This window comes from Saimiri boliviensis, chromosome 4, assembly GCF_048565385.1.
Source record: "Saimiri boliviensis isolate mSaiBol1 chromosome 4, mSaiBol1.pri, whole genome shotgun sequence".
NCBI classification, from domain to species: domain Eukaryota; kingdom Metazoa; phylum Chordata; class Mammalia; order Primates; family Cebidae; genus Saimiri; species Saimiri boliviensis.
The window spans coordinates 61,367,212-61,394,478 of NC_133452.1; the positions used below are offsets into that span (position 1 = coordinate 61,367,212).

Below are 27,267 nucleotides of genomic sequence, written 5' to 3' on the forward strand. Positions count from 1 at the left end.
ACGCTTTTCCCCCTCTCGCCAGAGTGCCAGACAGATTCGCGGAAGAAATTGGGTAGCTGTGTGCTAGTGTGTGATTGTGCGCGCCGGACATGGCCATGTGAGTTGGTTCATTCTTGGTCCCGTGCCCCTTCTGTTGGGTAAAACTTGGATCTGGCCCGAGGTGAGTAATTTACTCATTCTGCACATATCTACGGAAAGTCAGGGCTGAGGATGGGGTCTTCTTAAGGTCCCGCGTTCCAGAGGCCTTTGCGCGGTGGGTTTGGGCAGCAGCCGAGGGGAGGGCGCCGCTAGCTTCCTCAAGCAGAGCTGGACCATCCGACGCTGAGCAGATCTCCTGTCGCCTCCATTATCTGCACCCGGGCGGCTGGAGGGCAGAGCGTTCCCTCCCATGGCTCGTCCTCCGCGGGCACCACCTCAGGCTCCCGCTCTCCGGGCGGAGGGATCTTGAAGAGCGGTCCTCACTTCCTACCCCCGCCCCATTCTGCTGGCCTTCCCGCGAATCCTGAGCTCTCTCGCGCCTTGCTCTGTGCGCGGCGCTGGGAGAGCGCATGCCGAGGGAGCGATGATCCTCGATCTCTAAGAGATTAATTCTATTTAAGCTCTCTCGGCAGCTTGAACTTGTTGAACAAGGGCTTGCCAGTCCCTTCTCAGGGCGTGGGCCCGGCCAGAGGTCAGGGGTCACACCTCCCGCCCTCCGCTCAAGGTTCGCGGGTAGGGGAGCCCTGGCCCGCGCTCGGCAATTCTGCCAGCCCACCCCTGGCCCCTCTTTCTCCAGACTCGGTGTCATGTCAGGCTTTCGATCAGAGTTTGCGTGTGCGTGCAAGTGAATGCTGGTGTACCCCGAGCCCTGGGAGGGAGCCAGCAGGTCCTCTGCCCGGGCATCCCTGGGGGAGCTGGCTGTGCGCTCCCGTGCGCTGCGACAGCACGTGATTGCAACTTTCTTCCCAGCCTCGGCTCGGCCTCCGGCTCGGGGTCGCACACACCACACACACCAGAGCCTGTGTCCTCTCTAGTGCAGCGCTGCGACCAAGGCTGGGGACCCCGGGAAAGAGCTAGATGGGGCACCACTATCTCTCAGGTTATTCCCTCCTCCTCGGTTTTTCGAGTTGAGACGAGATTGGGGAATTGTGGGACAAGGCCATAAGCGCGTAGGATTTTTTAGGTGGCAGGATGAGAAATAAGCGTTTTTTGACAGCCAGCTTGTGCAGCTAGCCCGACCTGCGGCGTAGCACTTTCTCGAACTCGGCGCCCAGACACGAGAGGAATTTCGGGCAGGATTTGAAAAACAGTAAGATGGCAGGCTCCGTTTGGGATCCTCGGGTTCTGGTTCACGCCAGAAATCCACTTGCTTCAGCCACCACCACCCCCGCCCCATAACGCGGATGCGGAAAAGGGTGCTTCGTTAAGGACAAAGAACTTCAAGGGTGGAACTAATTTATCTAGGGCGAAACTGAGGGCAACGTGGGGGTTGGCGACTAGACCCGGGCCTGTCTCCAGGGGAAGCATTTAGGAGTTTATGTCGAGGAGGAGAACTATGAGTTGCTTTGCCTTTGCGAGGGCTGAAGGTAAAAGGACGATGTCTCTCCTGGGCTCCAAACCACCTCTTCCCCTACTCTCAAACACTCCGGCCAGGCTGGCTCGTTTGTAAGCACCAAAACTTCTGGAAAATACTCCCAAGGCTAATCAAATGGTCTCAAAATCAAAATGGGTATCTTCCCTCTTTTTCCTGACACCAGTCCCTAATCAAGCAGGGTGTCAGGAAGAAGCCTACGGAATACACACACACCCCATTCAGCCCTGGCAAAAGGCACAACACTGCGCGCGCACACCCGCAGCATATGCATCCTGTGTTCTACGCGCCCAGCTGTAATTATCGGCGCGCTTTGCATAAATCACAATACAGTTCTGAAATCATCGTGATGACTTTCTGGCATGATTGGTTCAGTGGTAACGGCGGCAACAAGCTCCAGGGTAGGCGGGAGGGGCTGAGGCCCCAGTGCCCACCGGGTCCCAAAGAAGCAGGCAAAGCTGCTGCAGGCCACGGGGGACCTCGGATTTCAGGCATAGAAACTTGGAGCTGCCATGGGTACAGCTCAGAGAAGAAAGCCTCTGCAGGACAAAGACTGTGGCTCTTCATCTTTCTATCCAAGGGCCCCCGAATGCTGCCTGATTCATAGCAGATGCTGCATAAATATTGGGCAAATGAAAAAGGGAAGTCACCTGCAGATGTCTTAAGGGGCCACGGGATGCACAGCCAGGCTAACCACTGGAAACCACAAGATGGGACTTAGGGCTGTGCCAACAAGCTGTGTGACCTTGGGCCAGTGACTAGACCTCTCTGGGCTCCAGATTGTTATTGGTAAAAGGATCCTCACCCTGTTCAGTCTTAACTTTCAAATATTTTTCCTGCGAGTCCATTAAAAAAATGACTGATATGGGGCAAATGCCATCTGTCTCAGAATTATTCAGAGACAAAATCTTAAGTTACAAGGGTAAGTTTACAGCTTTGGAGGGTGATGGGGACAGCCACACCTTCAGAGGTTCTGAAACTCTTCTAACCAGGTTTAAACATAGCCCCCAATTTCCCTTATAGGCGCTTGCAAGTATGGCGCTCTCAACCAAAATTAAGCCTAAAATGCAGGGAAGACATCTTTTATCAAAAGATGTTTACATTTTGGTTCAAGAGATAAGAAATAAGACTATGAGAAGAACCATGGATCAAGGGGTGTTTCTGTCCATCGGTCAGTCTACCCACTCATCAGATACTGAGCACCCGCTACATGCCAGACCCTAGGGATAGAGGAGATTAATGACATGACTCCTTTCTCAAGGTGATGGGGAGCAGACACATAAAAAGTGATTAATGTTTTAGATTGGGATGAAACACCGGATACTGGAAATATATGCAAGTAGCCCTAAACCAGTGTGCAGTCAGATGGGCTGCCCAGGATTGCCCTGGAAAGCTGGCCTTGTGTTAGGAGAAGCTACTGATTCTACAGTCCTCTGAGGACTGTATTGTATTATAGCTCATTCCTCTGCTAATGCCTTGTGAAAGAGAATCCTGTTAACTAGGTTGTATGAGAGACACAGGGTACAGCTAAGTTTCAGACTATCTGAGGTTGACTGCTAGCCCTGCCATTCACAGCTTCTTTAAAAACAGTGACATCTTCTCCATTAACACCCCCTCCCCCCACACACATTCTTCTAAATTAAAATACCAAAGGTGAAAGGATAAGCTTTCCCATCTGCAAGCAGAGCTGATAGAGTTGGTGTTAAAGAGACCCCTTCCCCAACCAGGGATCAACTCTCTCACAGAGGCTGTTCAACCTCTAGAGAGTCATTCCTTTAAAATAGTCTTCACCTTACTGACATGCAGAGTTAAGAAATACTCAGACCCAGGAAATGACTGGGAAAACCTACCAGCCGATCTTGGCTGAGTTTTGAGGTTCAGTTCCAAAAGACACCCTGGCACAAGTTATTGTTTGTTTGTTTATATGAAGGAGGAAGTTGTTTGCATTTGCTTCCAAATCATAATTCAACCTATGGCTGTTGTTTGCCCAATGGATGGTGAGAGAGAAGGTGGGTCATGGAGCAGTGTCTGGCACATAGTAGGTGCTTGCTAAGTGCCAGAATGAAAGAAACAGTGTTTGCAGGCTTGTTCTTGATTCTGCTGTGGATCTCTCTACAAGTTGTTTGATCCCTATCCAAATTTACCCCCCAAATAAACAAGAACAATCCAGAAAAGAGACTCCTGTTCTCTAGAATCCAGTGGGTCCAGAGTTGCAGCGTTTTTCTTTGACACTTTTGAGTACTGTGTTCCCAAAAGTAGTCTGTTACTCCCCACAAGTAGGAAGATGAACACTGCTAACAGCAACAAGAAGACAATGCTCTGTGTGAACCCCCCACCCACAACCTTAACAAGTAACAAATCATGTCTCCGAATTTATTCACACCCTTGGTTGGGCAGAAATTCAGTTCTAAGGTGAGATTCAGAGGCTTCTAGAGTTCCACTGCATCTTGACATTCTTCTGGTCCCAAGAATAATTAAGTAGAAATATCTTTCTAGTCCCTTGCACCCTGGCACGTAGAGGTGCTTTGTAAATGTGGAAATGTATGAGTGAACCTGAATGATGATTCTCAATGAAAGCTGTTGAAGCTTGAGGTGAGGGGCTCATTTTTGCTCAGCCTCAGCAATGGGGTAGGAAGGGAACCAGGACAGGTTCTTTGGATCTCCAAACCTTGGGAAGCAGTGCAGGTCATTTCTGGCTTTCTAAAAACAAAAGAATGACTAGAGAAACAAGAAAGCAGAACGCAAACTACATCCAGGGAGATACTGGCTGCCACGCTTTCTTCAGCCTCCTAATTTCCTGTGAATTACACAGTCTAACTCGGCTTCTATTTAGCCCAGAATCACAGACAGAGCACACAAGTCACAAGAGAATCCTCTAATGTAGTTATTTTATAGATGAGGAAAATGAAACGCTTAGAGACAACTTGTCCTTGCTTACTCATTGAGAGACAGAGATCATCACCGGAACCCAAACCTCCTGATGCTGAGTCCAGTGTTCTTTGAAATACTCATTCCACTGCATCGAACTACCTCTCATTTCCCAGAAGGGCTTCTAGAAGCTCCAATTAAAGCAATTTCACTTACTAGTGAAGTAATCAGAATTAAGAACAGCGATTTGTGCATCTTGAAGCCATAGTTCAGCATTTGTGCAATACCAGCCTCCTTCATTTCACAGGGTTTTTTCCTTTTAAGTACTGGTAGAGAAGGAATTGAGGGGAAAGAAATCCTGCTGTGAGGTGTCCTCTCTGTTTTATAGAGGGGATGATGTGATCTACAAGAGTAATATTTACAGACAAATCAAATGCTGAGAAAAAGTCAATGATTAGATTGAGCAATTAATCACTGAATTTGATCTGCCTGGATTGCCAATCTGGGCCTTTCAAATTTTAAAAACAGCCCTCTCTTCCTTTCACAGCAGGTTTAGGATCTACTTTATTCAGATTACTGTTTCAACACTTGCAGAATCAATTGTTATGTAAAACCAGGTACTCCAGTTTGAATGTGGCCAATATATTTGAGAAGCAGCTACAATTCCTTATGATGTGAATAAGTATATCAGGACCACATATTTGATCTCTGCCAATGAAGTGAAAAGCATCATACAGTCTACTATGCTTTGTTTCCAACAGATCTAGTTCACACAGTACTCTGTTGTCCTATTCTAGTAAGTAATTTCAGAATTCACGTCACTTACAAAGATCCTATTTAGGGAACTCTGATTCAAAAAAATAAAAATAAAAATAAAAATAAACCCTCCAAAACAAAACAAACCTCCCTCTTTCTTCTCCCTCCCCCAAACCCACGTGCTTTGTGCAAGACGGAGTCAGCCAGTGGGATTCACAGGAGGTCCCCAAGTCAAATGCTGGATAAACTACAGCCGCTAATAACATCTGTATCTATGCAAGCTAAGACGACGATAGGGGTAATCAGATCTCATGCTTCAGGGCATAAGATGATTGCCTGCTGGGAGGAGGAGGATTTGGCCTTTCAGGTATAGGAGTTACAACTCAGGAGGTAGGTTGCAGTCATTTCTCCTCAGGCTCTAAAATTCCAGGTGTAACTCACATGAATTTGGGGCAGATGAAACAGTGATTTGAAATCTAACATTGCTATCAAATCAGGACATTAAATAATGAGATATTTGAAACACCAACATGCACTACATATAGCATATGTGTATCTATCTAGGATATAAAGATTTTGATGCCTTTTTTGAAGGCTGAAGTTGCTTGACATATTTTGACTCTCTTTTAGTGCCAAGTGGATACTTACGAAGTACTAAATAACAGTGAAAACAGTGGAGGTAATTTGACTTTAGTCCATGCATTAATGGTTAGTTACAATGTGTAATTATCCAAGTATTCATAATTGTACATCTCTAAGTTCCTAAATATATGTATTTCCAGTTGCAGTAGCTAAATAACCATGGGAATTGCATATTTGGGGTGTACAGAAATGCATTCGTTTTAATCTTCCAATCACCAAGTAATTTTTTAAATGTAATATTTGTCTGGAAGAGTGAGAAAGCAATTTTGCAAAATAATTTTAACTTCTCTTTTGATTTCTTTAATATTTTCAAACCCCACGAAAAGTACACTATAGTACAGTTGCACAACTCAATCAGTTTTGAAAATACGAGTGCAAATGTGAGCAGGGTTAAAGAATTCCATTTATTTAGACATGTAAACCATACTGAAGGTCAGATGGCATCAGACAGCTGTCTACATTTCAGAGAGTAAACTCTTTTAAAGTAGTCCATTTCTAGAAGAGTGGTTAGAGTTCTTTTGGCATGAAAGACATTCTTACTACTTACTGGCTTCATCACTGTTGCTAAACCATTCACTTCAGTTCCACACAGAGGGACTGTTCTAGAGAATATAAAAAATGCAATTTTTAAAATGATGTACAAACAGTTTTTAAAAGGGGAAGAATCCTGCAGCTGTTTGGCTGCAGAGAGACATGGGAAATTAGTCAGAAGCCCAAAGCCTCATAGTTAATAACCATTATTCTGTTGTCTGGGATGTTTGTTTAAATACTATTGACACTGTGTATGTATTGTCATCTTTTCTAAATTGTAGCTCTTAACCACTGAAATTTTGCTAAAGACCACCTAGGGTTTCCTCTGTATGATGCTGAAGTGTGTATTCACCTGACGGATAAACAAAAAACCAGATTTTTTTTTTTTGCTTCAATTTTTCTCTCATGTGCAACTAGCAGCAAATTTTCTGTACTGAAGGGAGAGATTGCTTAAGTACAGTAGAATTAGACTCTGTGGAGTCCAACCTTTGTATTTCTCCTCTAGTGATAGAAGATGAACAAACCCATCAACTGATTAATACAATTCAGTTCTGCTTAAAATTCACAGATCTGTTTGGTATGAGACTGTATTTTAAAAGACTCCTACGTGCCATTAAGTGTGAAGAAATCAGTAACTATTCTTTTCATCCACAGCGTGTTGGGTTTTTTTCCCCCCATTTAAATTTTGCTTATTAAGTGAGGTCATTTGGGAGAAGAGTGGCTCTGGTGGGTGGGGGAAAAAAAAAAATCTAACAGCTCGACTCCCAAGTTGAGAGCTCCAGATCAGGGGCCATTCAGTACAAAGCGTTTTATATCTTGACTTATGAGGGGACAATAGTTGGTCTTACAAAGGCACCACCTGTGATTTAGCATTGCTGACATCTTTGTTAAGGAGGAGCCGGAGGGCAGCGGCGAAACAGCACGTGCACCATAAGGAAGGACCGCGTTACCGCGACTCACCTTCTAGGCCGTTTCGCGCCGTTGCCGAGGCCTGGCCAGGTTTCCTGGCTTACAGTTTTTCGAAAGGGTGTGGGGAGAGAGAAAGGAAGTGAGCGTCGCACACGCTCGTGGAGCCAAAGCTCTTGGACTTACGGCTTGCCAGCGCCCAGCTGCTCCATTTTACAGATGGGTAAAACGGAGGTCAGGTCCGCGGAGTGTCTGGCTCAGCAGGTGCCGCAGTCGGGACCCCCGCGGGGCTTCGGGGCCGCAGGGCGGGGGGCGCGGGGAGCGCGGGGGGCGGCGCAGCGGCGGGTGGGACGCCGAGTCCCTGTCTTGGGCCCAACCTTCGGGCCGGTGGCTTTTTGCTTCCTTCCCGAAGGTCGCTTCTGACAAATCTATCTATTTGGGGCAAATTGTCAGTGAGAAACTTCCGCTCGAACTGCCCTGGACAAAACCGGCTGTTTGAAAAGGGTAAATCCCGCGGCCTGGCGAGGCCGAACAATGGGCCGCTGGTGCGGCTGCGGCGGGGGCGGCCGGGCGGGCCGCACAAAGGGCGGATTAATTGGGGCCGCGGCTGAGCGGTTCGCGCTAGCTCCACTCAGCCCTCGCCGCGGGGCGCCCCATTGACTGGGCCCCGAGCCCCACTTTTCACAAACTCCAAACAAAAGTCAATTTCTTTTTTATAAGGCGGGGGAGGGGGCCGCGGCCAAGATTCTCCACTTGTTCCTGCGCCTCGCTCTTGCAGCACCGGGGGCTTCGGGGGCTCCAGGGCCTGGAGGGAGAAGGGCCCCCGGGGATGCCCGGGAGGGGACAGGGACGCGGGTGTGGCTGCTGTCCCTGTCCCCGCCTCCGCAGCCCGGCTCCGACGCGTGTCGCACCCTCCGGGCCGCACCTACAGACGGGAGCTGAGATCCCAGCCCGAGGCCTGGAAGGCGCGGAGAAGCTGGACGAGGTGGTGGCCGGACCGCGGTGAGGGCTGGGCACACCGGGCTGGGGGAAGCGCAGGCAGGTGATTTCGGAAGAAGGGACACGCCCCTTTGGTATTCTAGACCCCGGGAGGGGTGGCCATTCATTAGATAGTTATTGAGCAACTACTGTGTTCCAGATGGAGGGGAAGCACAGGCGAACCTGCCTTCAATGGACAGACAAGTGGGTCGGGCGGGCAGATTTATAAGTCAATCAGTCAGCAGGTGAGGGACGGTGGCCGGCATGGGGGGGCTAAAGGAAGTCACCATCCCTCTGTAAAATGATGAGATGGACTTGCTGGTGTAACATAGGGAAGACATCTAATTACTTTGTAGAAACAGACTTTGTATTTGGAGAAGTGGCAGTGATTAAAAAATAAATAAATCCAAATTGTAGGACTAACATTGTCACTGGTCTAAACACCCCCTAGGAAGGAACCAGGAGTTCGTCTCCTCTTGTTTCTCTCTTCTGAGGCTCACGCCTGTAATCCCAGCACCTTGGGAGGCTGAGGCGGGCAGATCACGAGGTCAAGAGATCGAGACCATCCTGGCCAACACGGGAAACCCGGTCTCTACTAAAAATACAAAAATTATCTGGGTGTAGTGGCTCGCGCCTGTAGTCCCAGCTACGCAGGATGCTGAGGCAGGAGACTCACTTGAATTGAGGGGGCGGAGGTTGCAGTGAGCCGAGATCATGTAAAAAAAAAAAAGAAAGAAAGAAAGAAAAAAAAAAAAAACCCAATGCAAATCGATACACTCCCAAGCCCACAAGACTCTGCTGGAAACCGGATTGGCGGTGGTAGTACAAGACACTCCAGGCCTTGTCATTTCAAGGACTGTCTTCTAAAGTGAATGAAAAGGAAAGAGAGATCATGTGCTGGTGTAAGGGAATTAATGTGTTGGCTGGAGCCATGTGCTAATGGATGATATCCCAAGGCTTTATCCAAGGTATTTCTTTGGGAAGGCAAGGAGGCTTGGATCTGCTGGCACTTGTGTGCTCTACAGCTGGCAAAGTGACTTTATGAGAGTGTTGAAGTCTTTAATAGCCAGGCTTTATTGTGGAGTCTCTCCAGCGGCATCTGGCTAGTATACTGGCACCCCTCTGGGCAGGCGCAGTGAGAAGGGAGCTCTGATGCCAGGTAATGAATCCGTGGCAGGCTCTGTAAGTGAGGTGAAGCAAATCTTCAAGGACAGGCTGAAACAGGGCTGGAGGCAGAGACCTAGGCGTTGACAGTGGGAAGGTAACAGCAGCCAGTGGACCTGCTGGCAGGATCCAATCTGGGCTCCTTTTCAACCACATTTTAAAGCTGTAGATTTAAAACGATCTTCTCTGGGCCAAGCTGTGAACCCTTCCAGATTTCTGTTGAATCAGAGGCTGTGAAAATCAAGGGCAAATATTTATCTAAAGATGTCACAACTCTGCATTTCAATAATAACTTATCAGCTAATCTCTGATGGAAATCGAGAACAGTTGTTGCTCTACTGTGTATTTTGAATTCCCCAAAGACGAATTTGGGAATCGACATTTTTTTCTTCCATTAAATCTCAGTATGCTTTCTTTTAATTTATTGATGCCTTTGCAAGTTCAAATCAAATAAATGACAGGAATGCTAGCTCATTATGAAAGGTATTAAAGCCTGCCAAAAAAGAGCATAGTTTTTTACCTTTATTAGCAAGTGCAGCAATGCTGAGCGTGTCCATGCCAGAAGTTGAGTGAGGGTGTAAAGGCTGAGATACTGCATTATTAGAAAGAAAAAAGAAAATATGCATCAGACTGATTAAACTTCCAAATTAATGTGTAGATTTAGACAGAGTTGACAACAGACTCTACTGTTTATTAATAGAAAGCTTATAACCACGCCTTCTAAGAACATTCAGCACATTTTCTTATTCTTTCTGTTTTACAGATGAAGGTCTTCAGAGAGGTGGACACTGGGTGATTTTGAAAAGGTCCTCCCATGAAAGGTGTGAGTGACATACTGGTATCAGGACTTTCCATCACTCACTCTGATTGATATTCAAAGCTTTGAATTACTCCCTTTTATTTATTTTAAATTTATTTGTTTATTTATTTATTTTGAGACAGAATCTCACTCTGTTGCCCAGGCTGGAGTGCAGTGGCATGATCTCTGCTCACTGCAACGTCCACCTCCAGGGTTCAAGTGATTCTCGTGCCTCAGCCTCCCAAGTAGCTGGGATTATAGGTACGCATCACCACGCTCAGCTAATTTTTTGCATTTTTAGTAGAGACTGGGTTTTGCCACATTACTCAGGCTGGTCTTGAACTTCTGAGCTCAGACAGTCCACCCACCTCAGCCTCCCAAAGTGCTAGGATTATAAGCATGAGCCACTGCACCCAGCCAGAATTACTCTCTTTTAGAATGAAAAAGTTTTATATATATATGGAGAGAGAGAGAGAGAGAGAGAGAGAGAGAGAGAGAGAGAGAGAGAGACTGAGTCTCTGTCACTGGGCTGGAGTGCAGTGGCGTGATCTCAGCTCACTTCAACTTCCGTCTCCTGGGTTCAAGCAATTCTCCTGCCTCAGCCTCCCGAGTAGCTGGGATTACAGGTGCACGCCACCACACCTGGCTACTTTTTGCATTTTTAGTAGAGATGGGGTTTCACCATGTTGGCCAGGATGGTGTTGATCTCTTGATCTAGATCCACCCACCTAAGCCTCCCAGAATGCTGAGATTACATACATGACCCACTGTGCCCAGCCAGAATGAAGAATTATTTTGGAGTTACTTGATGTGGACATCATTAGAGGAAAGCCGTTCCTGGAGAAGTGATTATAATTAAACCTCTTTTTTTATTTTTCCTCTTACACTTGCAGACTGAGAAAACACTGCTGGAAAAGCAGGAGGATGATCTTAGTACCCCTAAGCTTAGGCTGCCAGAAAAGTACAAAATCTGACTGCTGATAATGGCGGAGCAGGGACAAGTACAGCACTAGATTTGGAATATGGTAATGATAAGCCAAAGGGAAGGAGCACTCAGTCCAGAGGTCCACTAGATTTAAATCAGTAAGAGAAGGGAATTTTCATTTTTTAAATTTATTATTATCATTATTATTTTTAGAAACAGGATCTCACTATGTTGCCCAGGCTGGAGTGCAGTGGCTATTCACAGGCACGATCCCACTACTGATCAGCACGAGAGTTTTGACCTGCTCCATTTCCGACTTCGGCCAGTTCACCCCTCCTTAGGCAACCTTGTGGTCCCCTGCTCCCAGGAGGTTACCATATTGATGCCGAACTTAGTGTGGACATCTGATCGGCATAGCGCACTACAGTCCCGGACTCCCGGGCTCAAGCCATCTGATCCTCCAGCCTCAGACTCCCGAGTAGCTTGGACTACAGGCACCAAGTCTGGAGTACAGCGGTGCAATCTCTGCTCACTGCAACCTCCACTTCCCAGGTTCAAGTGATTCTCCTGCCTCAGCCTCCTTAGTGGCTGAGATTACTGGGGTGCACCACCATGCCTAACTAATTTTTGTATTTTCAGTTGAGACGGGCTTTCACCATAATGGCCAGCCTGGTCTCGAACTCCTGACCTCAGGTGATCTACCGTCCTCGGCCTCCCAAAATTCTGGGATTACAGGCGTGAGCCACTGTGCCTAGCCAGAATGGAATTTTCTAACTTATCCTTGGAGAGGGAAACCGAGGAGACATAGCCCAGCCTCAATGTGTTAGTCAACACCCCGGAAATAACACACAGTGACCATTTGTTTTTGTGTTTTTGTTTTTTTTTTTTTTTTGAGACAGAGTCTTGCTCTGTCACCCAGGCTGGAGTGCAGTGGCACGATCTCAGCTCACTGCAACCTCCACCTCCTAGGTTCAAGCAATTCTTCTGTCTCAGCCTCCCAAGTAGCTGGGATTACAGGCCCATCCCACCACGGCCAGCTAATATTTGTATTTTTAATAGAGATGGGGTTTCATCATGATGGCCAGGCTGGTCTCCAACTCCTGACCTCAAGCGATACACCTGCCTCAGCCTCCCAGAGTGCTGGGATTACAGGCATGAGCCACCGTGCCCGGCCACATTGACCATTTGATTGTGAAATGTACCATACATATAAAGTACTGTATGGATGTTTTTGTGCAATTAGAAGAATGAAATAAAATGAATGTTCATATCCTAGTAGCTACATTTAAAAAATGGAATCTCAGTATCCATAGGGGACCTCTTCATGCCCTCTTAGATCAAATCTCCCCTCCCTGACAACACGCACCAGAGATAATCACCACTCTGAGTTATGTTTTATTCATTTGCTTGCTTGCTTTATAATTTTACAACTTCCATATATACATCCCTAAAATCATGTGAAGTTTTGCTTTTTGTTTTTAATGTTATGTATATAGACACATACATTGCATAGCTTCAGTGATTTGGATTTTTCCCCAACACTATGTTTAATGTTGGTATTAAATAAATTGTGTTACATTTACACAGTGGGGTTTCTTCATTCTCATTGTTGTATGGTATTCCACTGTGTGACTATGCCACAGGTGACTACTCCTAACTACTATGAATACACATTTGGATTCTTCCTTTCTCTGTCTCTCTCTCTGTCTTTTTAGTAATTCTGAGCAATGCTGCTATGAGAATCTGTAGTGCCTGCCTCCTGGTGTACATATGAAAAAATATTTGCAGTACATAAACCCAGGAGCAGAGTTGACTTTCCTACTTAATTTTACTATCAATCTGTTTCTCTCTTCTTTCTTTCTCTCTTTTCTTTCTTGACAGGGTTCTATCACCCATGCTGGAGTGCACTGGCACAATCAAACTCCTGAGTTCCTGTGATCCTCTGGCCTTAGCCTCACAAATAGCTAGAACACAGGCTCCTGACACCACACCTGGCTTACTTATTTACTTAAGAGATGGGATCTTGGTCAAGCGCAGTGGCTCATGACTGTAATCCCAGCACTTTGGGAGGCCAAGGTGGGTAGATCACTTGAGGCCAAGAGTTCAAGACCAGCCTGGCCAACCTGGCAAAACCCTGTCTCTACTAAAAATACAAAGATTAGCTGGGCATGGTAGCACATGCCTGTAATCCCAGCTGCTTGGAAGGCTGAGGCATGAGAATTGCTTGACCAGGAGGCAGAGGCTGCAGTGAATCAAGATTATGCCACTGCACCCCAGCCTGGTTGACAGAGACTCTGTTTCAAAAAAAAGAGAGAGAGAGAGAGATGGAGTCTTGCTATGTTTGGCCAGGCCTGTTTTTCTTTCTCTCTTTGATTCACAGGAGCTTTAAAACATATACTTTGAATATTAATCCTTTGTCTCAATTATATGTTTGGCAAATTCCATTCCAAACGCATCCCCCAACTACCTCCCCCCCTCATTTAGTGGTTATCTTTTCCCTCTCTTTTAAATGTCTTTTGGTGAAGCAAAGCTTTAATTTTACGTGGTAGAATTTATCAACATTTTCCTTCATGAGTTGACATTTTTGTCTCCTGTTTTAGAAAAACTTACCTATTATTGGATTGTAATGGTATTCTCTTAAGATTGTTTTCTAAAAGTTTTGTAATTTTACTTTCCACATCTAAGTCCTTAATACAACTAAAATTGATTTTTGTGTATGGTGTCAGTAGGGTTCCAATTTAACTTTTTGCAATTGTTTAAAGTTTTCCTGGCTGAGTGCAGTGGCTCACGCCTGTAATCCCAGCACTTTGGGAGGCCTAAATGGGTGGATCACCTGAGGTCAGGAGTTTGAGACCAGCCTGGCCAACATGGCGAGACACCATCTCTACTAAAAATACAAAAATTATTCAGGTGTGGTGGCGTGTGCCTGTAATCCCAGCTACTCAGGAGGCTGAGACAGGGGAATTGCTTGAACCCAGGAGGTGCCGGTTGCACTGAGCCAAGATTGTGCCACTGCACTCCAGCCCGGGTGACAGAGCGAGACTCTGCCTCAAAAAGTAAATAAATAAATAAATAAAATTTCCTGCTACCATTGATTGGCTCTTTTCTCCTCTCTGGACCCACTCTATTATAAAATCCAGTCTCTATATATGCATTGGTTTGTTTCATCTTCCATTGGCTCCTTTGTGGGATACCTCTGCTAACATCACACCGTCTTATTAGCTTGTATAGTAAGTATTGACATCTGGGAGGGCAATTTCCCTTACCTTGTTCTTTTTCTTAGGGATGGTTAGCTATTTTTGATCTTTTGCTGTTCCATTTAAATTTCTGAACCAGTTTGTCAAGTTGGATGAAAAATATTGTTGAAATTTTCACTGGAATTGGATTTAATCAGTTTGAGGAGAATTAACATTTTCACAGTATTGACAAAGCTTTCTTCTAACAACTTGCTGTTTTCCATTTATTTAAGTATTTTTAAAATGTCTTTTCAGCCTGCTACAGAAGCTCACACCTGTGTTCCCAGCTCTTTGGGAGGCCAAGATGGGAGGATTGCTTGAGCCCAGGAGTTGAGACCAGCCTGGGCTACATAGGGAGACCCTGTCTCTACAAAAAAATAAGAGTAGCTGGGTATGGTGGTTCGTATCTGCAGTCTCCTACTTAGGAGACTGAAGTGGGAGAATCACTTGAGCTTAGGAGGTTGAGGCTGCAGTGCGCTATGATTCTGCCACTGCACTCTATCCTGGGTAACAGAGCAAGACTCTGTCTCAAAAAAAAAAAAAAAAAAAAAACTTGATTTTTAATACCTATGAGTGCAAAATTAATTGGTCTGTGTTCTTCATGAATTAGGCAGCAATCCTTTTCATTTCTAGTAATGCTTTGGCTATAGCTTCTTTTTATATTAATAAAAATAACTCCATCAGATTTCTTCTATTAACATTTGTTTTCTTGTCCTTTGACTTTCAACATTTCTGACTTTATATTTTACAAATTTTCATGTAAAGAGTATATTGCTGATTTTCAAAAATGTAGTCTGATAATATTCATCAATTAAGTGGAGTCTTTATTTATATTATTGCTAGTACCGATATATTCAGTTTACTACCGTCTTTTTTGTGCTTTATATTTTTTATTTTATTTTATTTTTTTGAGACGGAGTTTCGCTCTTGTTACCCAGGCTGGAGTGCAATGGCGCGATCTTGGCTCACCGCAACCTCCGTCTCCTGGGTTCAAGCAATTCTCCTCCCTCAGCCTCCCGACTAGCTGGGACTACAGGCACGTGCCACCATGCCCAGCTAATTTTTGTATTTTTAGTAGAGACGGGGTTTCACCGTGTTGACCAGGATGGTCTCAATCTCTTGACCTCGTGATCTACCTGTCTCGGACTCCCAAAGTGTTGGGATTACAGGTATGAGCCACCGCGCCCAGGCTCGTGCTTTATATTTCTGTTTTGCCTCTCCCTTTTTGCCTTCTGTTGCACTGACTGAGAATTTTTTCCCTTCTCAGTCTAGTTTCCCCTGTTCTTGTTTGGAAGTTATATTCTTTGTGCATCTATTCTTTCAGTGGTTACCTATTTTAATATTTTCAGCTAACAAATTAATATCTTTCTGCTTCCTGAAATATGAAAGCCTTAGAAATCTTATATTATCATCTGTTTCTAGTATGGGGATCCAGTTCTAGCTTAATCTTTCCCCCCACAAATTAGATATTATTGTTCATATAGTCACATAGATTTATGCAGATTTACCCATATCTTTGCTGATTATTTTTTCTTTTCAAACCTTCCATCTGGGAAGGTTTCTATTGCTTTTTTAGTTTAAAAAAATTTGGCTGGGCATGTTGGCTTACAGCACTTAGGGATTTTATTATTATTATTATTATTATCGCAAGTTCCCATTAATCCATTGCTTTTTTATTTATTTGTTTATTTTGCTCTGTCACCCAGGCTGGAGTGCAGTAGCTCGATCTCAGCGCACTGCAACCTCTGCCTCCCGGGTTCAAGCGATTCTCCTACCTCAGCATCCTGAGTAGCTGGGATTGCAGGTGCACACCACCATGCCTGGCTAATATTCATATTTTTAGTAGAGATGAGCTTTTATCACGTTGGTCAGGCCGGTCTCAAACTCCTGTCCTCAGGTGATCTGCCTGCCTTAGCCTCCCAAAGAGCTGGGATTACAGGTGTGAGTCACCGTGCCTGGACCATAGCTTCTTTATGAAGCATATCTTTTATAATTTTCTTTAGCGACGGTCTGCCAGAGGGAAAGTCTCCCAATTTTTGGTTAAGTGAAAATATCTATGTTTTACCTTCATTCTGGAAAGATATTTCACGGGGAATATTATTCTTATTATTTTTCATTTTTAGAGATAGGGTCTCCGTCACCTAGGTGGAGTGCAGTGGTTCTCTCATAGCTCACTGCAGCCTGCAACTCCTTGGCTCAAGTGATCCCTGCCTCAGCCTCCTGAGAAGCAGGGACTACAGGTGGGATATAATTTTAGATTCATGGTTATTTTCTTTCAGCACATTGATGATATGATTTCACTATCTTTTGGTTTTGTTGTTGTTATTGTTGCTGTTGGAAAGTCAGTATTCAGTCTAAGGCTGCATCTTCAAAAGTCCAACTGAGCATGGTGGCTTATATCTATAAACCCAGCACTTTGGAAGGCTGAGGCAGAATGATTACTTGAGACCGGGAATTTGAGACTAGTGTGGGCAACACAGTAGAACCCCGTCTCTACAAAAAAAAAAAAAAATTTTAACCAGCTGGGCATGGTGGCATGTGCCTGTAGTCCCAGCTACACAAGAGGCTGAGGCAGGAGGACCACTTGAGCCCAGGAGGCTGAGGCTATAGTGAGCCATGATCATACCACTGCACTCCAACCTGGACCACAAAGCTCAAGACCCTGCCAAAAAAAAAAGTGAACTTTTCCTATCTGTCTACCTTTGTGGTTTTTCTCTCCCCTTTAGAGTTCTACCTTTAAATTTTTATTTTTGTAAGAGACATAGTCTTGCTCTGCTGCCCAGGCTTGAGTGCAGTGATATGATCACAGCTCACTGCCGCCTGGAACTCTGTGGCTCTAGCGATTCTCCTGCCTCAGCTTCCCAAGTAGCTGTGACCACAGGCATGTGCCACCATGCCTGGCTTGGAGTGCTGCATTTTTACAATCATAGTTCTACATGTGGATTTCTTTTTATTTGTTCTGCTGGGAATGCACTTGGCTTTTTGAATCTGAGGGTTGGCATCTTTAACAATTTTGGAAAATTCTCAGTTATTATCTGTTTGGAAATTTTCTCTTCCCTACTCTATTATTTCCTTCATGAACTCTGAGCGTGAATTATAACTCTTATCTCTTTCATATTTTCCGTGTCTTTTTTTCTGGATGTATTCTGGAAAATGTCTGTGCTAGTTTTCCAGTTCACTAATTCTCTCTTCTGCTGGGTCTAACTACCTGTTTAAGGTCCTCCTCCCTAATTTAAAAAATGGATCATTGGCTGGGCGCAGTGGCTCACACCTGTTATCTCAGCACGTAGGGAGGCAGAGGCAGGAACATCACTTGAGGCCAGGAGTTTGATACCAGCTTGGCCAACATGGTGAAACCCCATCTCTACTAAAAATACAAAATTAGATGGGCATGGTGGCATACACCTGTAGTCCCAGGTACTCAGGAGGCTGAGGTGGAAGGCTTGCTGGAGCCTGGGAAGTTGAGGCTACAGTAAGCAGAGATCGTGCCAATATTCCCCAGCCTGGTAACAATGAGACTCTGTCTCAAAAAAACAAAACTGAATTATTGTATTTTTCATGTCCTGAAGTATTGTTTGATTCTGTTTCAGATCTGCTTGGATTCTCCTTATAGTCTCAGTTCTTTGGTAATAACAGCTCCTCTGTTATTTAACTAACATGTAATGGTTATATCTGGAAACTAAAAATGCCAATCTTTGATTTCCTGGAGGCATTACTTTCGTTGTCTGCCGCTTGCCTCTTCTAGTTCACTTCCTGGTGCCACGTTTTCTCCTAGGTTTTGCCTTGGCACTCTTATCTGGGGCTTCTTGGAGGTTACGGTTAAAGATGAACTTGTGTGAAGATTTGCATTTGCTCTTTCTAGTCACCTGGTTGTACTACTAATGTGGGGTCCACTTATATTAAATACTTTATTATTAGGGTTAGGTTTTTTTGATCACATAAATGGTGGCTCCAGATAGGAAATCTGTGTGACACCTCCTTGTATTAATAGTTCCAAATTCTTAGAGCAGGTCTTTTTTCCTGTCCTTTCCTGCCAACATCAGGAAAGACAAATGTCTTGGCTAATGGCACTCCTCTTTGGGGAAGGGTTTATTTATCTTTATACTGAGAATGTAGCCCTTTGTGGTTTCAGCTTTGTGCAAGGATTCTCCTGACAGGTTCCCCACCTTGGCCAATACCTAAGCATCATGTCAGATTTGAGATTCAGGGTCTCCAGAATCTGACAGAAACTTTCAAGGTGAAAGCTGGAAGTGCTTTTTGGAAAATGCTTACCTACCATGGTTCCTGCTTTCATTTATTTTTGGGGATATGAAAATCCCTACCTTTTGTGACAGCTCAGTAATGCATTTTAAAAGGTACCTTAAAAATATTTTATCCAGCATTTTAGTTATATCAGTTGAGATTGTCATTAAGTATGTCTGTATTTGTTAGGATTCTCCAAAGAAACAGACCCTATAGAATATATAGGATAAATAGGATAGATACATATGTGAGATATATATATCCTCTATTTATCACATATAGGTATGTGTGTCTGTATGTGTATATATGTGTGTGTGTGTATATATATATATGTATATATTCACAGAGAGAGACAGAGAGAGAGACAGAGAGAGAGAAAGACAGAGATATTTATTTTAAGGAATTGAGCCATGAAATTGTGGGGGCTGGCAAGTCCAAAATTTACAGAGCAGGCTGGTAGGATGGAAATTTCATATGAAGTTGATATTGCAGTCTTGAGTCTGGAGGCAAAATTCCTTCCTCTTCTAGGGGCCTCAGTCTTTTAAGGCCTTCAATTGAGTGGATGAGCCCCACCCACATTATGGAGAGCAATCTGCTGTATTCAAAATCTACTTTAAATGTTAACCATATGCAGCCAAGCACAGGGGCTCAGGCATGTAATCCCAACAACTTGGGAGGCTGAGGTGAGAGGATCACTTGAACCCAGGTGTTTGAGATCAGCCTGGGCAATATACCGAGCCCTTCTCTGTAAAATAAATAAATAAATAAATAAATAAATAAATAAATAAATAAAATTAGCCAGCATCGTGGTATGAACTTGTGGTACCAGCTTCTTTGGAAGCTGAGGTAGGAGGATCACTTGAGCCCAGGAGTTTGAGGCAGCAGTAAGTCATGATCACACTGCTGCACTCCAGCCAAGGTGCCAGAATAAGGCCATGACTCTCAAAATAAAAATAAATGTTAACCACTTCCAAAAAATACCTTCACAACAACATTTAGATTGGTTTTGGCCAAACAACTGGGCACCATAAACTAGCTAAATTGACACATAAAATTAATCATCATAGTATAATCCACCAAAGTGCTGGAAACAGAAGGCAGAGCTGTAATTATCTCATGATTAAGTGTCAGTATGATCGAGAAGCCCAATACTGTCATACTTAGAGACTTCAATAAAAAAGGCCCAAGGAGATACTGAGCATCCTTTTGGGAGCTGACGGACTGTTCTGTTTGCATTGCCTAGTGCTCACTACAGGAACTTTAGGCCCTGTGTTCATCCTATATGGAATTACAGGAAAAGGAGGATACATGTAATTGACTCACGTTCTAGGCCATAGTGATGCAAGCTACTCTGGAAAACTGTTATTTACTCAGACTTGCCAAAGTCCTAAAAATATGAAGAAGGCTTACCTACAGAGTAACTACTGGATGGCGGGGAGGTCAGAATAACATCATCTTCATATTAGGATGCACAAAATGTTTTCAGGGGATTGAAAAAATTCCTTTGGGGAAAAATTGATATTCATGATTTCTTAGAAGCCTAAAAACGTGGTGATAGAAATGCAAACATCCGGATATTACCTAGCCATCTTATCTATTGATATTTTCCTCACAAGGAATAACAGGAGACTGGCTTGTGGTACTTTTTGGGTCGGGAACAGCTTTTTCATTCTATTTGAAGGTTTGGGGAATGCCCCTGGGGGAGGAAGGTGTAGGGGAGCAGCGTCAGCAGTCAAGGGGAAGGAGGTGAGAGGATCTGGCTGCCTGCTCTTCTTTCTTTCTTTTTCCAATCCTCCAAGACAACTGAATCTTTCTCATTCTGATCTCTCTCTCTCTTCTCCTTATTGTGAAAATTGAGCCTTGCCTCAGCAAGAAACGTTATTGATTGCTTTAAAACAGGGCAGTGAAAATCTTTAAAAGGAAGTTCAAAATATGTGCATAGTCAAGGAACTGGAGAAAATACAAGCAATAGTTATCTGGGTGGTAGAATTATCCATGATGTTTCTCCTCCTCCTCCTCCTCCTCCTCCTCCTCCTCCTCCTCCTCCTCCTCCTCCTCCTCCTCCTCCTCCTCCTCCTCCTCCTCCTCCTCCCCTCCTCCTCCTCCCCCTCCTCCTCCTCCTCCTCCTCCTCCTCCTCCTCCTCCTCCTCCTCCTCCTCCTCCTCCTCCTCCTCCTCCTTCTCCACCTCCTCCTCCTCCTCCTCCTCCTCCTTTCTTTCTTTCTTTCTTTTTTTTTTTTGAGACTGAATCTAACTTTGTTTCCCAGGCTGGAGTGCAGTGGCATGATCTCAGCTCACTGCAACCTATGCCTCCCAGGTAAAAGTTATTCTGCTGCCTCAGCCTCCCGAGGAGCTGAAATTACGGATGTCTGCCACCAAGCCCAGCTAATTTTTATTTTTAGTAGAGACAGGGTTTCACCATGTTGGTCACATGATCTTCTTTATGCTCTTCTGTGTTTTTTCAAATTTTCTACAGTAATCATAAGATAACTTTAAAGAACCTAAGTTATCCTTAAGTTCATTTTACAGGGCAAGAAAAAAATCTTGAGAAATTTAATTTAATTAATTACTTAATTAATTTGTTTTTGAGATGGAGTTTCACTTTTGTTGCCCAGGCTGGAGTGCAATGGTGCTATCTCAGCTCACTGCAACCTCAGTCACCCAGTTCAAGTGATTCTCCTGCCCCAGCCTCCCAAAGTGTTGGGATTACAGGCATAGGCCACTGCACCCAGCCTCATTTGTATTTAAAATAAAAATTCCAGGATGGGCCGTGGCTCATGCCTGTAATCCCAATACTTTGGGAGGTCTAGGTGGGCAGATCAAATGAGGTCAGCACTTTAAGAGCAGCCTGGCCAACATGGTGAACCCTGTCTCTACTAAAAATACAAAAATTAGTCAGGCATGATGATACATGCCTATAATCCTAGCCACTTGGGAGGCTGACGCAGGAGAATCACTTGAACCCGGGAGATGGAGGTTGTAGTGAGCCAAGATCATGCCACTGTACTCCATTCTGAAAAATAGAGGAAGACACCATCTCAAACAAAAAACCAAAAAAACAAAAAAACAGAGGCCAGTTGGGGGGGTGGGTGGTGGTTCTCATGCACAGTACAAACTTTTTATTTATTTAGATACACAGTGTCTTGCTCTGTCTGTCAGTCAGGCTGGAGTGCAGTGGCACAAGGCCTGGCTAATTAAAAAAAATTTTTTTGTAGAGGCAAGGCCTCACTACATTGCTCAGGCTGGACTTGAACTCCTGGCCTCACTCGATCCTCCCACTTTAGCCTCCCAAAGTGTTGGGATTACAGGAGTGAGCCACCACACCTGGCCACATGCACAGTATATAAAACTAAGGTTTTATGTGGTATAAAGTCATATCTGAATAAGATATTTTAGTTTCAAAAAACTTATTCTCATGCCAGCAAAATTATAACTTACCAAATAGTAATAAATTAAAATAATTTTATAAACTTGTGAAAAGTTTTAATATTTTAGCTTTTCTCCAGAATTTATTAATTTTAAATTTACATTTTTGCTAAAACAAAAATATTTTTCTAGCTGGGCATGGTGGCTCATGCCTGTAATCCCAGCATTTTGGTAGGCTGAGGCAGGAGGACTGCTTGAGCCCAGGAGTTTGAGACCAGCCTGGGCAACATAGCAAGACCCAGTCTCTACTAAAAAAAAAAAAAAATTATCTGGGTGTGGTGCCATGGACCTGTGATCCCAGCTACTTGGGAGGCTGAGGTGGGAGGGTCGCTTGAGCCTGGGAGGTCAACGCTACAGTGAGCTAAGATCAAAATCAAACCACTGCCCTCCAGCCTGAGCAACAGAGTGAGATACTGTCTGTCTCTCTCTCTCACACACACACACACACACACATCCAGCTTCCAATTTAGGCCAGTATTTTGCTTGTCGACAATACAGCTTAAATGGTTGTAGTCTTCTTTCAAACCCCTATTGTCTATACACAGTTTAGCTGTAGTTGGAGCTCTTAGAATTCCACATCAAGAGACAAATTCATCCGTAAAAGTATAATTCTTTGAACTACGTAATTATGGACAGGCCAGAATCATCAGTTTAGGGACATAGAGGCCCAAGGTAGTTCCTTCTGGAGAGTAATTACATAGATAGGAAATGTGTAAATCTGTGAACACAGATACATTTGTAAGTTTCTCTGCAGAGGGTAAATACTGAGTGAGCTGGGGAGAAATTAGTATTAGCAATAAGACCTCCTAGGACTTGACTGGCTTTTCTTGAAAAGAGAAAAAGAATGCTAAATGGCAAGTAGTAAAAAAAAAAAAAAAAAAAAAAAAATTCTGCACTGGCATGCCATTGTTTTCTGGAGGTTATCAGGATGGTGCTCAGTGACCTCTCTAATGTCACAAAGAGCAGAGGCATCTGGATTAGCAGAGAAATTAACATGCAGAAGAGACTTCAAAGGTTTCTACCACATCCAGAAAATTCTTGAGTATGTATGTACATGTAAATTGCATGTATTCTGAATTAAGCTCCACAAAATATCTCTAGATAGACATAGAGCTTCCTTGTTTGGTGGCTGATATAAGAAGGAATGCTGGGCCACTCCCAGTTCTTCATGTTAAACTCATCATTTGTGGAGCAGAGCAGTTAGGATTTCAGAAGCAGGACTTTCTCACCTACGACTAAAGATTGATGTGATAAAAGAGAAGGGAAGAATAGACAAGAGAAATAAAAATAGAGGTAAAAAAAATAGGAGGAAGCGGGGGAGGAAAGAAGAGAGAAAACAGAAAAGGGTAAAGGAGGAAGAAAAATATCAGTTGAATGAAAGGATTACATTGGGGGGAATGTGGGGGTAAAATTCTCTCCACAGGGTCCTTCTCCCATGAACTTTTAAAATAGAGTCTCCAACCCATAAACAAGATGTAACTTTTCAGCAGAGAAAACACCCAACTTTCTCAGTTGTTAGGAAGTTTCTTCACACTGGGAGGAAATCTTGCCCCTTCTGGGTGGGTCTTACTGATGCTGAGAACAAAGAAAAAGGAACTGCTGGGAGGGCTGCTGTGCTATGGTGGGGTTGCCCTCCATTATTTCTGGTCCTGTTGGTGATCTCTCACCCAGTTCATGCTGGGATTAGAAGACTCTTCTTCTACTTCTTCTTCTTTTTTTTTTTTTTTTTTTTTTTTTTTTTTTTTTTTTTTTTTTTTTAAGTAGAGATGGGATTTCACCATATTATCCAGGCTGGTTTGGAACTCCTGACCTCAGGTGAGAAAACTCTTCTTTCTATCCTGCCCTCTGCTCTCTATTTTTGTCGGGTGGGTGGGGATGGCTATGGTGTGAATACATGGAACTGATTCTAGCAGAGATTACTTAATCTCTGCATCGAAACACTTCCTGGCTCATCATCCCCTGCTTTTCCCTCGCCATTGTATTTTCTTCACTAAAGCAAACAAGAAAGCTAATTGAAGCATATTGATCTAATGAAAGCTTGTGACTGGATAAATGATCAAAACTGCGTTGAAACTTGGAGGAATTTGCTTGAAAAACTTGCACTTTCCCCCAGCTGTGCTTGGCCCTGCTCTTAATACTTGCCGCCATGGCTGCTGGGAGATGGTTTGTAGAAGGTGCTTGTTGTGTCTTGTTTATCCCTGTGTTATGTGATAGAGGAACTTTATGTGTTATAGTAGCAAGGGAAAAAAAAAAAAAAGCGGCTTGTCCTGGGTTTTTCTTTCAAAGTCCCATTACCAAGTTACATGATTTTGGGTAAATTTCTTACTTAAGTTTGCTTCTCTCTGTATGAGATGGAAGGACCAAAGTCTGGCCTCTAGCACACCCCTACCTACCCCAAACAATTGTTGACTCAATTTGTCTCCTATTAGTATGTGTTAAACTTCATGCAAAGTGAAAAGCATTGCACTCACATACAGTGCATCTTGTAGGCTGATGAATGAGGGATGCAAGGGCTGGGGAGAAGGAGGGACATTTGTGAGCAGCACGGCTGAAAGCTCGCCTTTTAACAGAAAGGACTTTGGTATTTAAACTTCATGGAGTAACTGAAAAAAAAAAAAAAAAAAAAAAAAAAAAAACAGAAGAAATTTACAAAGCTGTTTCAGACTAAATCATTTATAGGAATTCAAATCTCTATTTTAGATTTTTTTCATATACTCAGACTTGTAAAATCTTATGATTATTGAATTCCAGTTTCCAATTTTTTTGTTTCAAAATCTGAAAATTGCTAATTCCCTTTTCTTCCATTTTATAATAATAATGACTATATTTTATAAAAATGATCACTCAAGATTTGCTCATGTCAGCTGGTAGGAAATTTTTTTAATCTATTGTGAGGAGTGTATACAAAGTCCCAAAATACAATCATCATAATAACTACAAAATAAAACAGTAGTAACTACCTCTTAACAGACTCTTATTTTATGCCAGGAACTATGTAAAGCTTTAGCTCCATTATTTTATTTAATTCTCACATCCATCTTGTGCAGTAGATACTGCTTTAACCCCATTTTACAGATAAATAAACAGAGCCCTAAAATTTAGAGGCCAAACCCACAAGTGCTCATTAAGATACGCCAAGATCCATTCATTTGTATGTGCGATCCATCTGGACATACTGGCATGAAGATACATAGGTGGATCCTGTCTTCATGAAGCTTATAGTCTGCTAGGAGATAGAATCTTCACTCATTTTGCTTAAATGACTACAAAAATACAAATCTAATTAGAGAAAAAAATAGCCTTTCTATTAAACTCATCATATTTATTTTTGAAAGTTGGCTCTTAGTTGTATGGTAATTTGGGGATCTTTTAAATAATTATGAGAGTAATTTATTTTCTTAATTTTTTTTTTTTTTTTGAGATGGAGTTTCGCTCTTGTTACCCAGGCTGGAGTGCAATGGCGCGATCTCGGCTCACCGCAACCTCCGCCTCCTGGGTTCAGGCAATTCTCCTGCCTCAGCCTCCTGAGTAGCTGGGATTACAGGCACGTGCTACCATGCCCAGCTAATTTTTTGTATTTTTAGTAGAGATGGGGTTTCACCATGTTGACCAGGATGGTCTCGATTATTTTCTTAATTTTTTAATAGCAGCTTTTTTTTTTTTTGAGACAGAGTCTTGCTCTGCCACCCAAGCTGGAGTGCAGTGGCATGATTTTGGCTCACTACAATCTCCGCCTCCCAAGTTCAAGCAGTTCTCCTGCCTCAGCCTCCCAAGTAACTGGGATTACAGATGCATGCCACCATGTCTGGTTATTTTTTGTATTTTTAGTAGAGGTGGGGTTTCACCATGTTGGCCAAGCTGGTCTCAAACTCCTGACCTTGTGATCCATCCACCTCACCTCCCAAAGCGCTGGGATTACAGGCATGCCCCACTGCACCCAGCTTATAACAGCTTTATTGAGAGCTAGTATTTATTGAGCTTTATTGAGCATTAGTAGCTTTATAGTATTCACATACTATACAGTTGATCCTTATAAAGTGTACAGTTCTGTAGTTTTTCATACATTCAGAGTTGCATATCCCTCGCCACTCTCAAATTCCAGAATTTTCATCACTTAGAACAGAAACTCCATACTCATTACCAGTCACTTCCCGTTTCCGCATACCAGCCCCTGGCAACTACTACTAATTTACTTCCTTTGTTTGTTTTGTGACAGGGTCTCACTCTGTCACCCAGGCTGGAGTGCAGTGGCGCCATCTTGGTTCACTGCAACCTCTGTCTCCCAGGCTCCAGCAATCCTCCCACTTCAGCCTCCTGAGTAGCTGGGACTACAGGTGCGCACCACCATGCCTGGCTAATTTTTTTGTACTTTTTTCGTAGAGACAGGCTTTTACCATGTTGCCCAGGCTGATCTCAAACTCCAGAGCTCAAGCAATCCACCCGCCTTGGCCTCCCAAAGTGCTGGGGTTGCAGGTGTGAGCCACTGCACCCAGCCTAATTTACTTCCTATTTCTATGGATTCACCTGTTTTGGACATTTCATATAAATAAAGCTGTACACTATATAGCCTTTTGCATCTGGCTTGTTTCACTTAAGATAATGTTTCAAAGTTCATCTTGTAGCATTTGTCTGAACTTCATTTCTTCTTTTTGTCAAATGATATTCCATTGATGAATACGCCACATTTTGTTGATTTATTCATAAGTTGATAGACATTTGAGTTGTTTCTACACTTTGGCTATTATGGGTATTGCTAACATGACATTCATGTGTAAGTTTTCATATGGATGTATGTCTTCATTTCTCTTGGGCATATTTCTAGGAGTAGAATCACTGGATCATATGGTAACTTTATGTTTAACTTCTTGAGGAACTACCAAACTATTTTCCAATGTGGCTGCCCCATTTTACATTCCTACCAACGATGTATGAAGGTTCTAATTTCTCTACATTATTGACAACACTTGTTATTGTTCATCTGTTTTATTATAGCTACCCTAGTGGGTACAAAGTGGTATCTCGCTGTGGTTTTCATTTGCATTTTCCTGATGACTAATGATGTTGAGGAGGCATTTATTTTTATGATTTAAAATAATCTTGGCTGGGCATGTTGGCTCACACCTATAATCCCAGCACTTTGGGAGGCCGAGGCAGAAGGATCAATTGAGTTCAGGAGTTTGAGACCAGCCTGGGCAACATAGAGAGACCTTGTCTCTACAGAAGAA

General features: G+C 43.6%; 1 long non-coding RNA gene across 1 annotated transcript in view; it reads left to right on the forward strand.

Moving 5' to 3' along the window:
• Positions 1 to 73: 73 nt before the first annotated feature.
• Positions 74 to 27,267, forward strand: part of LOC141584136 (uncharacterized) — a 47,828-nt gene continuing 20,634 nt past the window's right edge. Inside the window, exon 1 of the long non-coding RNA XR_012517079.1 lies at positions 74 to 160. This is a non-coding gene — a long non-coding RNA (uncharacterized LOC141584136). The remainder of the gene's footprint in view (positions 161 to 27,267) is intronic.